The following is a 14,369-nucleotide window of genomic DNA, read 5'->3' on the forward strand; positions in this document are numbered from 1 at the left end:
GAGGAAGTATAATCTGGTGGTTCTCACCCTACCCTGAGATTAAGAAAACCAAGATTAAATTCCTTGCTCCACTAAAAGCTTCCAGGGTGAGTCACCTACGGCAAGAATAAATCCTTTTTTTAAAAGTCATGTAGGGCCAGATTTTCAGCAGTATTTAGGTGTCTAAAGAGGCAGATAGTTGCCTAATGAGATTTTCACAAGTGCTTAAGCATGTTAAGCAACTATGGCCAGATTTTTAAAGATGATTAGACACCTAGTGGGATTTTCAAAAGTGCCAGGGAGTCTAACACCCATTGAAATAAATGGGATTTAGGCACCAATCTGCATCTTTAGGCATATAAATATCTTTTAAAACCTGATCCCTAACTCTCTTTGATTTCTGTGGGAGATAGGCACTTTTGAAAATCTTACAAGGTGTCTATCTGAATTATTAGGTGCCTAAATTCCTAGAAAAATCTGGCTCTCTCTTCATCCCTTCTGTGCAATGGGGACTGACTCAGAGAGGATGGGGATAAAATGGGGATAAAAAACACTTCCTAACCTCACAGGGCTTTTAAATAATGATAATAAAATAATAATAATAATAATCCCCGTAGGTATGAATGACCAGTTCAGGAACATGTTAGGAGTGCAAGACATCACGATCCATGACATCCAGAAGACAGCGCTTTTAGGCACTGTGAGAATTTTAAGGAAAGTCAAAGAAGAATGAGTGCATTTGAGCATCTAAAATGCAAGAATTTTGCAGAGGGTTTAACAAAAGTCCTGACTACCCAAACCTATGTTTGTGGTCAGAATTTATTGGTGACTCGTGGAGGTACATTTTAGACACTAGCTTTCCCTTCTTTATTCTAAAAGATCTTGTATGTTATGAAGGCTATTGTTAAACAAACAAACAAACAAAAAAACATCACCAGGATGTAACATTGAGGGAAAATATTAAGAATAATAATTGGAGCACTCATGAAAAAGTATGCATGTGTTTAAATTTAGTAATGAGAAGTCATTACTTTCCAGAATCCTACACATGATGATATGTAATGTGGAGAGATTAGATAGATAGATAGATAGATAGATATTTAAAGGGTCTGGATTTTCAGAAAGTGCTGAGCACCTGCCTTTTGGAAATCAGGCACCTTTAAGGTTTTTGAAGTTGGGATCCCAAATTCACTAGTCCCTTTTGAAAATCTTAGCCCAGCCTGGTTTCTAGGAACATAGACCAGATTCATTGATATCCTCTGACTACTCCATACCACTGATGGAAATTGAGGGTATCTCTACACTACAAACACCAGAGTGACATAGCTGCAGCACTGCAGCTGCGCCGTGGTAGTGTAGACACTTGCTACAGTGACGGAGGGGTTTTCTCTGTCGCTGTAGTAAATCCACCCCCTTGAAAGGCGGTAGGTAGGATGATGGAAGAATTCTATACCGTGCGTCTATACTGGGGCTTAGGTTGGCTTAACCATGTCTTTCAAGGCAGTGCACACAGCAGCCGGAGAGTTAGACCCAATGGTCAGATTGCTGGAAGGTCTCAAAACATTTTCTTGCATTTGAATGTCCCCAGGCTTTGGATCTGGATTTTGCACCTTGGAATCATTGCTGCTGAAAACTGAAGTGAGGAGATTTTCATTGAAATATCCAGATATCTTCTTCTTCTAATGTTCTGTGAACAATAACAGCCTTCACTCCAATCACTTACAGGCTTAAAACCAGAGCACAGAATTAAGAAGTTAGAACTGATCAGATTTGTTTTAATGTCTTCATAAATATGTAAACAAATAAAAACCCAGCATTCAGATTGCTTTGATTCCTTGGGAACTGTATTATGTCTTTCTTCTGATTATTTAGAAATCTGCACCATGTTTGTGAATACATTTATGAGTGTCATGGCTGTGCAGAAATCTGTAAAAGTTGAACCAAGAGTATAGAATAGCATCTCCCTGAGTCTGCAGAGAGCCTGAACCAATCTCCCTGAGAGGGGAAGCTTCCCCGAGTCTGACCAATGCAGCAACATCTACCTGAGTCTACAGAGGGCTTGAAACAATTGCTCTAAGATGGAGACATTGTGTTGTTGATAAAATCCTATTTTCTGAAAATCCTTTTGTCAGGATATTTTTCAAAAATTCTAATTTAGGCATCTTTGAAAATCCACCCCCTGTTCCAATTTAGTGTGAAGTATTAGGAAGCCATGAGACATACACAGGAGATTCCTGATGCATTTATTGAATGTTCAATGGACAGCACAAAAAAGGTTGTGCTGTCTTATTACAAACATCCCAGGGCCAGTGATACAGAAATTAACTAGCAAAAGAAGAGGACTTCATTACAAATAATAGGTCAGATTGTGATCTCAGTAGGAAGACAAAGGGACAGCTCCCCAGATGGCTTAAATCATTGGCTTCTTTGGAGTCAGTTGGCCAGATCCCCACCTGGTGCAAATCAGTGACACTCCACTGGAGGCCAATGGATGAGCTAGATAGAAAAAAACAAAATGTATATAGCTCGAGTCCCAGCTACAAAAATGCACTTGCGCCACTGTAGCGCTTCTGATGAAGACACTCTAAACTGATGGGAGAGAGCTTGCCCAACGGCTTAGTAATGCCACTGCCGCAAGAAGCTCTCCCGCCAACATAGCACTGTCTACATGTGGGAGTTAAGGTCACTATAACTACATCGCTCAGGGGTGTGGATTTTTCACACCCTTGAGTGACGTAGTTATACCAAAGTAAGTGTGTTGTGTCGACCTGGCCTGCGACAGCATGAGAATGACTCTATAGCCTGGTGGTTTTAGAGCAATTACCTAGGAAGGGAGTGGCCCAGAATCCCATTCCTTTCACCTTTTGTTATTCAGCCACAGTGGAACAGCTTCAGTAGGAGGACTGAGGGTGCACCATGTCAGAATATCCCATAGCCCAGTGGTTCGGGCACTCACCTGAGAGGTGGCAGATCTCTGTTCAAATCCCTTCTCCCCCACAGGCAGTGGGGGGACTTGAAGAGGAGGGTCTCCCGCATTCCAGGGAAGTGTTCTAAGATTTGGGCTAGAAGTCACTATGGCATTCCTCTTCCTCCCACCCCAGCTTCTTGCAAGAAACATGTTAGGCTCCTAACTCAAAGAGAAGGTTCACAGCTGAGCATCCCAATCAAAAGTAGGCACTGAACTCCCTGCAAGGGGCTGGGCTTAGCACATAGCCCTCTCCTTGGCATTTCCCATGGACTAACTCGGTGAGCTCCTAGCATGCGCTGGCTTTTATGGATCCCATTCTAAGTGAGCTGTAGCTCACGAAAGCTTATGCTCAAATAAATTGGTTAGTCTCTAAGGTGCCACAAGTACTCCTATTCTTAGGTGTCTATCCCTCCCATTCATTGCATAGGGGCCTGGGCACCTAATTCAGGCTTTGTGATCCCAGTGATTTTCTAGACACCTAAAAGTTCGGTGTGGCGACTCACCTAATACTCAATAAACAGAAGGAAAGAGGGTTGTAAAGTGTTATTGTCACACACAGCACAAGAAAAATTATTTGGAAATTAACAAGCAAGAAAAAACTCACCATTATAAATAACAGGCCAGATTCTAACCTCAGTGTAAATGTGGACTAACATCATCAGCTTCAGTAAAGTTACTCCACATTTACCAGGGGATGTAAATGAGATTGTAACATGGCTCACCGCTGGGCCCAAAATTCCTTTCTTACTTCTTTCCCTTTGTAAAGTAGGAAAGGCCACAGAGAAATCTTGCAGACACATTTGTTTTCCAGGCAGCTGTAATATGATTCTGCACAGTGTACATTTCTGTGTTAGAGTGGTGTCATGTGAGCACTGGCTAACCAACATGTATGTATATGTAGCTTACAAATTCTGCGTATCTATCTAGGGTGGGATTCCCAAAGTATTGAAGACATATAGGAGTTAGGTGCTCAAGTCATTTTTGACGGAATATGCTCTTTGTACTCCCTTAACACATTTTAAACATCCCACCCCTTAGGGCTTTGTTTATGGCCCATTGATAGAGTATCTAAGCAGCCTCTGTTGCCAGGGCTCATGATTTTACTGCCAGTCTCATGAAATTTGGCGTTTCTCTTAAAGCCCCAGCTTCAAGAGTCTTGAGATTTCCCGCGAACCTCACCTTTCAAAGAAGTAAGATTCTAGCCGTCATGGTTGCAGAGGAAAGCTGGAAATGTGACCTCTAAATGCTCAGGAGACAGAAGATGAATAAGCCTCCCCCCAACAATGTATCTTTTTTCAATATCTCAGGATTTTTAAGCCATTCTCATCATTTTTTCAGACCTGTCTCATTAAATTTGCATTCTTGGGGTGGAGTTTATGGCCTTGTTTTTGGGTCAGTCTACCCTGCAATCGTGGGATGTGATTTCAGCTGGTGTAGACAGTCCCCAGCGAGCTTTACTCTAGCGACCAAGTACTGGAGCATTAATGCTGCGGCAGGGCTCGCTTCAGCTGCGACTAGCCATGCAAGTAAGTTCACCGGGTTCCAGCTGGGCTGCTACAGCCCAGCCTGAAGCACACGCTGCTGCAGCTCCATTGCTCAGGTACCTGAGCTGGCTAGATTAAAGCTGACCCAGGTGTGTCTACACGAGCTGCAGTCACACCCCGTCATGGCCGTGCAGACATCCCCCTCGCTGCAGCGTTAGCTTGAGGCCCAACTCGTTTTTATTCCAGGTAATTTGTTTAGGCAAAACTTTAAAAAACAAAGTAACAGTATTTTTATAAGAGCTCCTTTAAGCAGTTAGAAAGCAATAACATGTCTTTTTACATTTTATTATTGTAAACCCCTTCTTTGCATGAGGGTTTTGTATAACATTGTTATTCCTCAGGAACTTATTTCTTCACAGTTTACATCCCCGTAAGCTATTTTTACCGGTGTTTTCTTACTATGCAAGGCACTTTAACAAAAAATTACTAAAATCTTCCTTTGTGTCAGAGATGATAGTTAGTTAGGGAAATTAAGTAAACAGCATCCTTTTAAAATGTAAAAACATGCTTATATTATTTTTAAAATTTGTGATAGTAAAGACTGGGAATGTCGTGGGGTTCTACCCTAGAGAGGGGAAGAGCAGGGCCTCAGAGAGACTGAGAGGGCTCCATGGGGCAGCTAACCCTGAACCGTGACAATGTACATCAGTAAATAAGCTCCATAAACTAAGGCTGGGTTATTTCACTGGTGTCTGTGTGCGGGTTGCCCCTGGGCTTTGTGACAGCCCAGTGCTGGGTCCTTGATCATGTGCAAAAGACAGAAAGGTTTTATTTAGCATCGCCTGCTGCAGGGGAGGTGCCACTTTCGGCCATCTCACTCAGCAGCAACAGGCAAGACACTGGGAGCAAATTAAAACAATAGCCCCATATCACGCCCACCTTCCCTCAGGGAGGGTCTGGCCAGCACCGGTCTCTAGTCAGTTCCTGCTCCCAGCCAGGCCTCTCTCACAGACTGAGAGCTGGAGATCTGCATCCCCTCCCAGCCAGCTCCCAACTGAGCTGGGCTTTCCCCTGTTAGCTCCTCCCTCCAAGGCTGACACCTCTTGCAGGTGTAGTTGTATATAAGTGTTGTATCAACCAGGCAAGGTACTAACAAGCTTCAACAGGACTTTATTTTCAAAGTGGAAACCTCTTTACCAAGCTGCTGCTGCACCCTCTGTAGCTCTCTCCCAGCCTCTTAACTCCTCCCCCATCCTTCCTGTTTCCTGTCCTTTCAGACTCCCAATTCTAATAATTACAAGCAACATCTAAACACCACAATAAGAACATAAGAATGGCCATACTGGGTCAGACCTATGGTCCATCTAGCCCAGTGTCCTGTCTGTTGACAGTGGCCAATGACAGATGCTTCAGAGAGAATGACCAGAACAGGGAATCATCGAGTGATCCATCCCCTGTCGTCCAGTCCCAGCTTCTGGCAATCAGAGGCTAGGGACACTCAAAGAATGGGGTTGCATTCCTGACCATCTTGGCTAATAGCCATTGATGCACCTATCCTCTGTTACCCTTCCAAGGATTTCACTATACTAGGGTGGTCTCAGGAATTCCCCGAGGACATGGCATCTCTGTCCGATAAATGATTGACACAAGCAGTTCAAACACACAACACAAAAATCCCTACTGCAGTAAGCTAGAAGCACCCCGAATTGCAAATACATACCATCAGAGGTGATGCTGAACGGGCAGCATCCCACTTCCAAGGACCAATCATCTGCAAGTCATCTGGGGAGAATGATTTGTGACAGCAGCTCTTGCTAGCAGTTCTCAAGCAGCATCGTCTCTCTGTCTCTGTGATTTCTTTGCTCTTCTTAAACTCTATGATTAAGACTTTGGACATGTGCCAACATTGTGGTTAAGCACTTGCTGCTGCATTCAATGTCTTGACCTGCTGCTTTACTGCTGTTCACTATTTTTGCATGAATTTGTTATTTTTCTACCCCAACTTGATGTCTACATGATATGCCCGCTTTCAGTTAATGGTGTTTAGGGTTATCTCTTGTTTTCCATTATCATCCTCCATGAACTGATGTAATTATTTTTTTAATCCAGTTATACTTTTGGCCTTCACAACATCTCCAGGCAATGAGTTCCACAGGTTGACTGTGCGTTGTTTGAAGAAGTACTTCCTTTTGTTTGTTTTAAACCTGCTGCCAATTAATTTCATTGGGTGATCCCTGGTTCTCATGCTATGTGAAGGGGTGAATAACACTACCTTATTCACTTTCTCCACACCAGTCATGATTTTATAGACCTCTATCATTCCCCATCTTAATCATCTCTTTTCTGAGCTGAACAGTTCCAGTCTTTGTAATCTCTCCTCATACGGAAGCTGTTCTGTACTCCTAATCATTTTTGTTGCCCTTCTCTGTACCTTTTCCAATTCTGACATATCTTTTTTGAAGTGGGGTGACCAGAACTGCACACACTATTCAAGATGTAGGCACACCATGAATTTATATAGTGGCAATGGAGTGGGACAGAGTGACTGAGCCCACAGCAGCTCATTATCCTCTTCCTGGCCAGTGTGGGTTTGTATCGCAGTGTCTAAGTGACGTACATAATCAAATTCTATTGAGATCTGGGCTAGGTTATTCAAAGTGGCCTAAAGGAATTAGGCAATCATCTGACACTGGGAATTGGGCAGCAAACATCTTTAGGTCCTTCTGAAAATCACAGCCTAATTATGCCAAAGTTATGCAGCACGACTTTCCTAAAGGCCCTCTTCACCTCTTTGTTCCTTAGACTGTAGATGACGGGGTTGAACATCGGGGTGACGACCGTGTACATAGGGAGAGAGCTTTATAGAAGTCTGGGGACTGCTCTGTGTATGGCGCCACATACATGATAATGATGGTCCCATAATACAGACTCACCACCAGTAGGTGAGAGGCACCGGTGGAAAATGCCTTCTGCCTCCCGGCAGTAGAGGCGATTTGCAGGATGGCTGAGAGGATAAGAACGTAAGACACAATGATGAAGAGGAAAAGGACCAGGGTTACCAGGGAGCAGGAGACCAGAATTATCATTTCCACCAGTGGGCTTTTTGCACAGGATAATTTGAGCAGCTCCTCCATGTCACAGAAGAAATTATTAATTTCACTGGAGCCGCAGAAGCTTAGGTGGGGCACCATCCCCACTGCTAATGCACTGACTGATATACCAGTTATCCAGGAGGCAGATACCAACTGAAGGAAGACCATGAGGTTCATTATAACCTTATAGCTGAGTGAGTTGCATATGGATAAATAATGGTCATAAACCATGACTGCAAGAAGGAAGCACTCTATGCAAGCCAAAGCACTGAAGAAGAAGAACTGTGTGATACAATCCCTGAAGGAGATTGTCCCATCTTCTGCCAGGAACCCAGGCAGCATCTGGGGACAAAGACTGAGGTGTAGCAGGTTTCAAGGAAAGACAAGTTCCCCATGAAGAAGTACATGGGGGTATGAAGGTGCTGATCAGCCACAACTAGTGCAACAATGAGAAGGTTCCTGGCCATAGTCACAATGTAGATCACTAGAAACACCACAAAAAGCAAAATCTTAACTTCATTCAGGTTCCCGAATCCCAGGAGGATGAACTTGGTGATGGATGTTTGATGTGTCCATTGTATATGTGCCACGTGTTTTCTGAAAAGAAAGAAAGAATTTAATTAAACGAGAAAGATCTTCTCTCTCCAAATATGTCCTTGTTATTCCATCCCTTTTAACTTTATTCAATATTTACTGAAGGTCAAATTTTCAAAATGTATTTAAGGGCCTAAAGATTCAGTTGGGCACCCAGTGGGATTTTACAACACTTCAGTACCTAAAATTCATTGATTTCAACAGATATTAGTTGATTAGATGCTTTTGGAAATCCCACTAGACATCTAAATACCTTTAAAAATATGGCCCATAACCCATTTAAGTGCATTAGTAAATCCAATTAGGCACCTATCTGAATCTTTAGGCACCTAAATACCTTTGAAAATCTGTCCGTTAGTGTATAATACATTTTCACCCGACCTGATGAAATATGACAGTTGTTACAACAATTAAAAATACATCTGCTAATATGACACCAGAACTTCACAGAAGGACTCTTTTTGGTTACCTCTGTAAAGAGGAAAAAAAATAATAACAGAGGCATGTGTCAGCAAACCCCAGAGTGACCTACCTATAATTTCTTCAGCTACATACATAACACATATTGGTAAAATTCTCACTCCACACCCACTGTATTGGTATAATGGGGTCTTAGTTGAACTGATCCAAAACAGTTTTTTCAATGGGAAATTTTTAAGTTTTCAGAAAACAAACAAACAAACAAAAAGACCTTGACAAGAAAGTTTCTGGCCAAAAATTGGAGTTGCAGTGTCTCCTGGGATATGTAGTTTGCTCCACATGTCTCCATTCTCAACGGTCTGGGATTCCCCAGTCTGGAATACATCTTCCACAATGCAGGAGGAACAGGGACTCCATCTTGCACAGCTATCCCTCACTAAAATGGCAGACCATGATACATTATGGGGGATGTAGTCCAGCAGGGGAATCCCAGCTTGGAAAGGAGAATAGGGACACTAAGAGCAAACTACAACTCCCAGAAGGCACAGCAACTTCTATTATTTAGGTAAAAACTTTCAGTTTATGGCCAAACTGTTTTGATGAAAAAAACAGAAATTTTCCTGCCTTGAGACTACATAGAATCATAGAATATCAGGGTTGGAAGAAACCTCAGGAGGTCATCTAGTCCAACCCCCTGCTCAAAGCAGGGCCAATCCCCGACTAAATCATCCCAGCCAGGGCTTTGTCAAGCCTGACCTTAAAAACTTCTAGGGAAGGAGATTCCACCACCTCCCTAGGTAACACATTCCAGTGCTTCACCACCCTCCTAGTGAAAAAGTTTTTCCTAATATCCAACCTAAACCTCCCCCACTGCAACTTGAGACCATTACTCTTTGTCCTGTCATCTTCTACCACTGAGAATAGTCTAGAACCATCCTCTTTGGAACCACCTCTCAGGTAGCTGAAAGCAGCTATCAAATCCCCCCTCATTCTTCTCTTCCGTAGACTAAACATCCCCAGTTCCCTCAGCCTCTCCTCATAAGTCATGTGTTCCAGACCCCTAATCATTTTTGTTTTCCAATTTTTCCACAACCTTCTTTTAGTGGGGGGCCCAGAACTGGACACAGTACTCCAGATGAGGCCTCACCAATGTCGAATAGAGGGGAATGATCACGTCCCTCGATCTGCTGACAAAGCCCCTACTTATACATCCCAAAATGCCATTGGCCTTCTTGGCAACAAGGGCACACTGTTGACTCATATCTAGCTTCTCGTCCACTGTAACCCCTAGTCCTTTAGTGCAGAACTGCTGCCTAGCCATTTGGTCCCTAGTCTGTAGCGGTGCATGGGATTCTTCCATCCTAAGTGCAGGACTCTGCACTTGTCCTTGTTGAACCTCAGATTTCTTTTGACCCAATCCTCTAATTTGTCTAGGGCCCTCTGGATCCTATCCCTACCCTCCAGCGTATCTAGCTCTCCTCCCAGTTTAGTGTCATCTGCAAACTTGCTGAGGGTGCAATCCACACCATCCTCCAGATCATTTATGAAGATAGTGAACAAAACCGGCCCGAGGACCGACCCCTGGGGCACTCCACTTGATACCGGCTGCCAACTAGACACGGAGCCATTGATCACTACCCGTTGAGTCCGACAATCTAGCCAACTTTCTATCCACCTTATAGTCCATTCGTCCAGCCCATATTTCTTTAACTTGCTGGCAAGAATACTGTGGGAGACCATGTCAAAAGCTTTGCTAAAGTCAAGGAACAACACGTCCACTGCTTTTCCCTCATCCACAGAGCCAGTTATCTCGTCATAGAAGGCAATTAGATTAGTCAGACATGATTTGCCCTTGGTGAATCCATGCTGACTGTTCCTGATCACTTTCCTCTCCTCTAAGTGCTTCAGAATTGATTCCTTGAGGACCTGCTCCCTGATTTTTCCAGGGACTGAGGTGAGGCTGACTGGCCTGTAGTTCCCAGGATCCTCCTTCTTCCCTTTTTTAAAGATGGGCACTACATTAGCCTTTTTCCAGTCATCCCGGACTTCCCCCGATCGCCATAAATTTTCAAAGATAATGGCCAATGGCTCTGCAATCACATCCGCCAACTCCTTTAGCACTCTTGGATGCAGCGCATCCGGCCCCATTAACTCGTGCTCATCCAGCTTTTCTAAATAGTCCCGAACCACTTTTTTCTCCACAGAGGGCTGGTCACCTCCTCCCCATGCTGTGCTGCCCAGTGCAGTAGTCTGGGAGCTGACCTTGTTCGTGAAGACTGAGGCAAAAAAAGCATTGAGTACATTACCTCTTTCCACATCCTCTGTCACTAGGTTGCCTCCCTCATTCAGTAAGGGGCCCACACTTTCCTTGACTTTCTTCTTGTTGCTAACATACCTGAAGAAACCCTTCTTGTTACTCTGAACATCTCTTCCTGGCTGCAACTCCAGGTGTGATTTCGCCTTCCTGATTTCACTCCTGCATGTCCGAGCAATATCTTGATACTCTTCCCTGGTCATTTGTCCAATCTTCCACTTCTTGTAAGCTTCTTTTTTGTGTTCATGATCAGCAAGGATTTCACTGTTAAGCCAAGCTGGTCACCTGCCATATTTACTATTCTTTCTACACATCGGGATGGTTTGTCCCTGTAACCTCAATAAGGATTCTTTAAAATATAGCCAGCTCTCCTGGACTCCTTTCCCCCTCATATTATTCTCCCAGGGGATCCTGCCCATCAGTTCCCGGAGGGAGTCAAAGTCTGCTTTTCTGAAGTCCAGGGTCCGTATTCTGCTGCTCTCCTTTCTTCCCTGTGTCAGGATCCTGAACTCGACCATCTCATGGTCACTGCCTCCCAGGTTCCCATCCACTTTTGCTTCCCCTACCAATTCTTCCCGGTTTGCGAGCAGCAGGTCAAGAAGAACTCTGCCCCTAGTTGGTTCCTCCAGCACTTGCACCACGAAATTGTCCCCTACATTTTCCAAAAACTTCCTGGATTGTCTGTGCACCACTGTATTGCTCTCCCAGCAGATATCAGGGTGATTGAAGTCTCCCACGAGAACCAGGGCCTGCGATCTAGTAACTTCCATGAGTTGCCGGAAGAAAGCCTCGTCCACCTCATCCCCCTGGACCAGTGGTCTGTAGCAGACTCCCACCACCATATGTGCCCCTCTGTAAAATGGGTATGAAAACTGTCTCACATGCCTTGGCACTCACTTTGCAGAGGTGTAAATGATCACACAAAGCACAAGTAGCGCTGCTCCCAACATTATTTGTGCTATGGAAAAGTGCAAGTTTTTGCTGAAAACCAGAAGATTTGGGGCAAAAATGCAATTTGCAGTTGGCTCCTGAGGTCCCCATTCTCCTTTATGAGTTGGGATCCCCAGCTGGACTCCATCTCCCACAATGCACCACAGTCTACCTTTTAGGTGAGGGGAAGCTGTGCATCATGGAGGCCTTGGCCCATTGTGGATGACAGAGGTGTGAGGAGCAAAGTACAGCAAATTGTGTTTCAACCAAAACACAATTTTCCACTGAAAACAGTTTTGATTAAAACATTTCAACCAGCCCTATATACACAAGGCAGTTGTGAATCAGGCCTTGAATACCCGTGGCATAGCACTGTTTTTAATGTGTGTCATTTGCAATGGTGTGTGTGTCTGCCTGTAGGTAGATCCTGCCCACAAATGATTCTCGAGCGTGTACATATCAGCACCAATGGCATGGGAAGGATGAAGCCAGGCTTAGACCAATAGGAAGAAGGTTTCAATCCAGATCCTCTTTGACAGCCTTCACCTAAATGTGCCTGCTCTATGGCAGGGCAATCTTGGAACGAATAAGGGGAAAGTACGGGGTCAAGTGTCCCAAAGCATGCATGAAAAGATGGTGGAGATGAAAGCTTTATACTGTGTTGGTTTTCCCCCTCATGCCAAGAATTTCAATATCGCTGTCAGATTTAAGCTATAGCGCATTGTTCTGGATTTGTGATTCTATCTGAAAGAGATCTCAACACGCTCTCCAAAAATATCAGATTCAGTTTGAAGACTTAACCTTTTCCAGACAGCCCTTTACGAGTACCCAAAAGGACACGTGGAATAGAGTGATGTCAATGTATGAACATTTAACTCTGCTGTGCATTCCAAAGTATCCTTCAGAGTTTGTTTGGTTTTCCCCTAGACAAAATCCATGGCAGATGCAGAATGGGAAAAATCAAACATCCATCATGGAATTCATCCTCCTGGGATTCAGGAATACCCCTAAGCTGCAGACCCTTCTCTTCCTGCTGTTTCTAGTGATCTACATTGTGACTGGGAATACCCTCCTTGTTGTGCTGGTTGTGGCTGATCAACACCTTCACACCCCCACATACTTTTTCCTGAGGAACTTGTCCTGCTTGGAGACCTGCTACATCTCAGCCATCCTGCCCAGGATGCTGGCCAGTCTCCTGACAGGGGACAGAACCATTTCTTTCTATGCATGTGTCACACAATATTATATCTTTGGCTGCTTAGCAGCTACAGAATGCTGTCTCTGAGCAGAGATGTCTTATGATAGGTATTTAGCAACATGTAAACCCCTGCATTATACAATAATTATGCATCTTAGGTTCTGCCTCCAGCTAGCAGCTGAGTCTTGGATCAGTGGGTTACTAGATAGTTCCATAGTAACGGGAATGATGTTACAATTAACTTTCTGCGGCCCCAGTGAAATTGACCGTTGTTGTTGGGTTTTTTTTTTGAGATTTCAACCCATTGCTGAAGATGTCCTTCAGTGACACTCGCAATGTGGAACTTTTGGCTTCCATCCTGTCCTTTATATTCACCCTGCCCCCATTTCTACTGACTGTGACATCTTATGTTTGACATCTCATCTTTGCCATCCTGCAAATCCCTTCCACCACTGGCAGGCAGAAGCCATTCTCCGCCTGCTCCTGTCATCTTACTGTGGTGACAATTTTCTATTGGACCATCACTATTGTGTATGTGTTACCAAAAACTGATACATTGAGAGACTTGAACAAAACGTTTTCTCTCCTGTACATGGTCCTGACTCCCCTGGTCAATCCCCTCATATACAGCCTGAGAAACAAAGTCAAGGAGGCCTTGAGAAAAGCTCTCAGTAAATGTATGGCCTTCAGAACAATTCAGGCCTCTCTCTGGACGTCCTGCCCAAGCCCCAGAGTGATTCATGAACTGGGGGAAGACAGGCAGAGGAGTACTTATCTTGTAGTTGGGGGTCCAATCAACTAGAGTGCTCAGAAGCCACCTCGCCCCACACAAAATGTCCAGGGGGGAAGGAGGAGTTCATAACTCTTAGCCCGGTGGTTTGGGTACTCGTGTGAGAGACCCCCAGTTCAAGTCTCCCATGTGCTTGAGGCAAAGCAGGATTTTGAGAAAAGATTTGCTGCCTTGCAGATCAGATCCCCAACCAGCTACCTGCAGGATATTTTGATGTGGGACTTTCACAGTCTCTCCTGTTGAAGCTTTGCATTAAAAATTAAAGAGGCATTGGAGCAAGGGGACTGGATCCAGAGATCCCACATCCCAGGTGAATACTCTAACCACCAGGCGACAGAGTCATTCTTTCTCTGTTGCCCACTGAATAGTATCTCTCAATGAGCCTCCTTCACTCCACCCCTAGTTTCCTGCAAAACTGATTTCAGGAGAGGATTTTCTGCTGGGAATCCCAAGCACAGATGGGGTCCTCCCTCCAGCTCAGACTTAGGCACTGAGCTCCCTGGGAGAGGTGAGGTTTAGCACTTCTCGGCTTAGCATCTCCCTCTCGCTAGCTTAGGTGGCTCCCCGCCTAGTGTGCTGGATTTTGTGGATCCCCTTCTT

At 44.4% G+C, this 14,369-nt stretch overlaps 1 pseudogene; it reads right to left on the bottom strand.

The window, feature by feature from the left end:
• Window positions 1-6,330: 6,330 nt before the first annotated feature.
• On the bottom strand, window positions 6,331-11,982 carry LOC141998886 (olfactory receptor 5AP2-like; annotated as a pseudogene).
• Between the last annotated feature and the right edge of the window lie 2,387 nt (window positions 11,983-14,369).

Source organism: Natator depressus, chromosome 14, assembly GCF_965152275.1.
Source record: "Natator depressus isolate rNatDep1 chromosome 14, rNatDep2.hap1, whole genome shotgun sequence".
Classification (NCBI taxonomy): Eukaryota; Metazoa; Chordata; order Testudines; family Cheloniidae; genus Natator; species Natator depressus.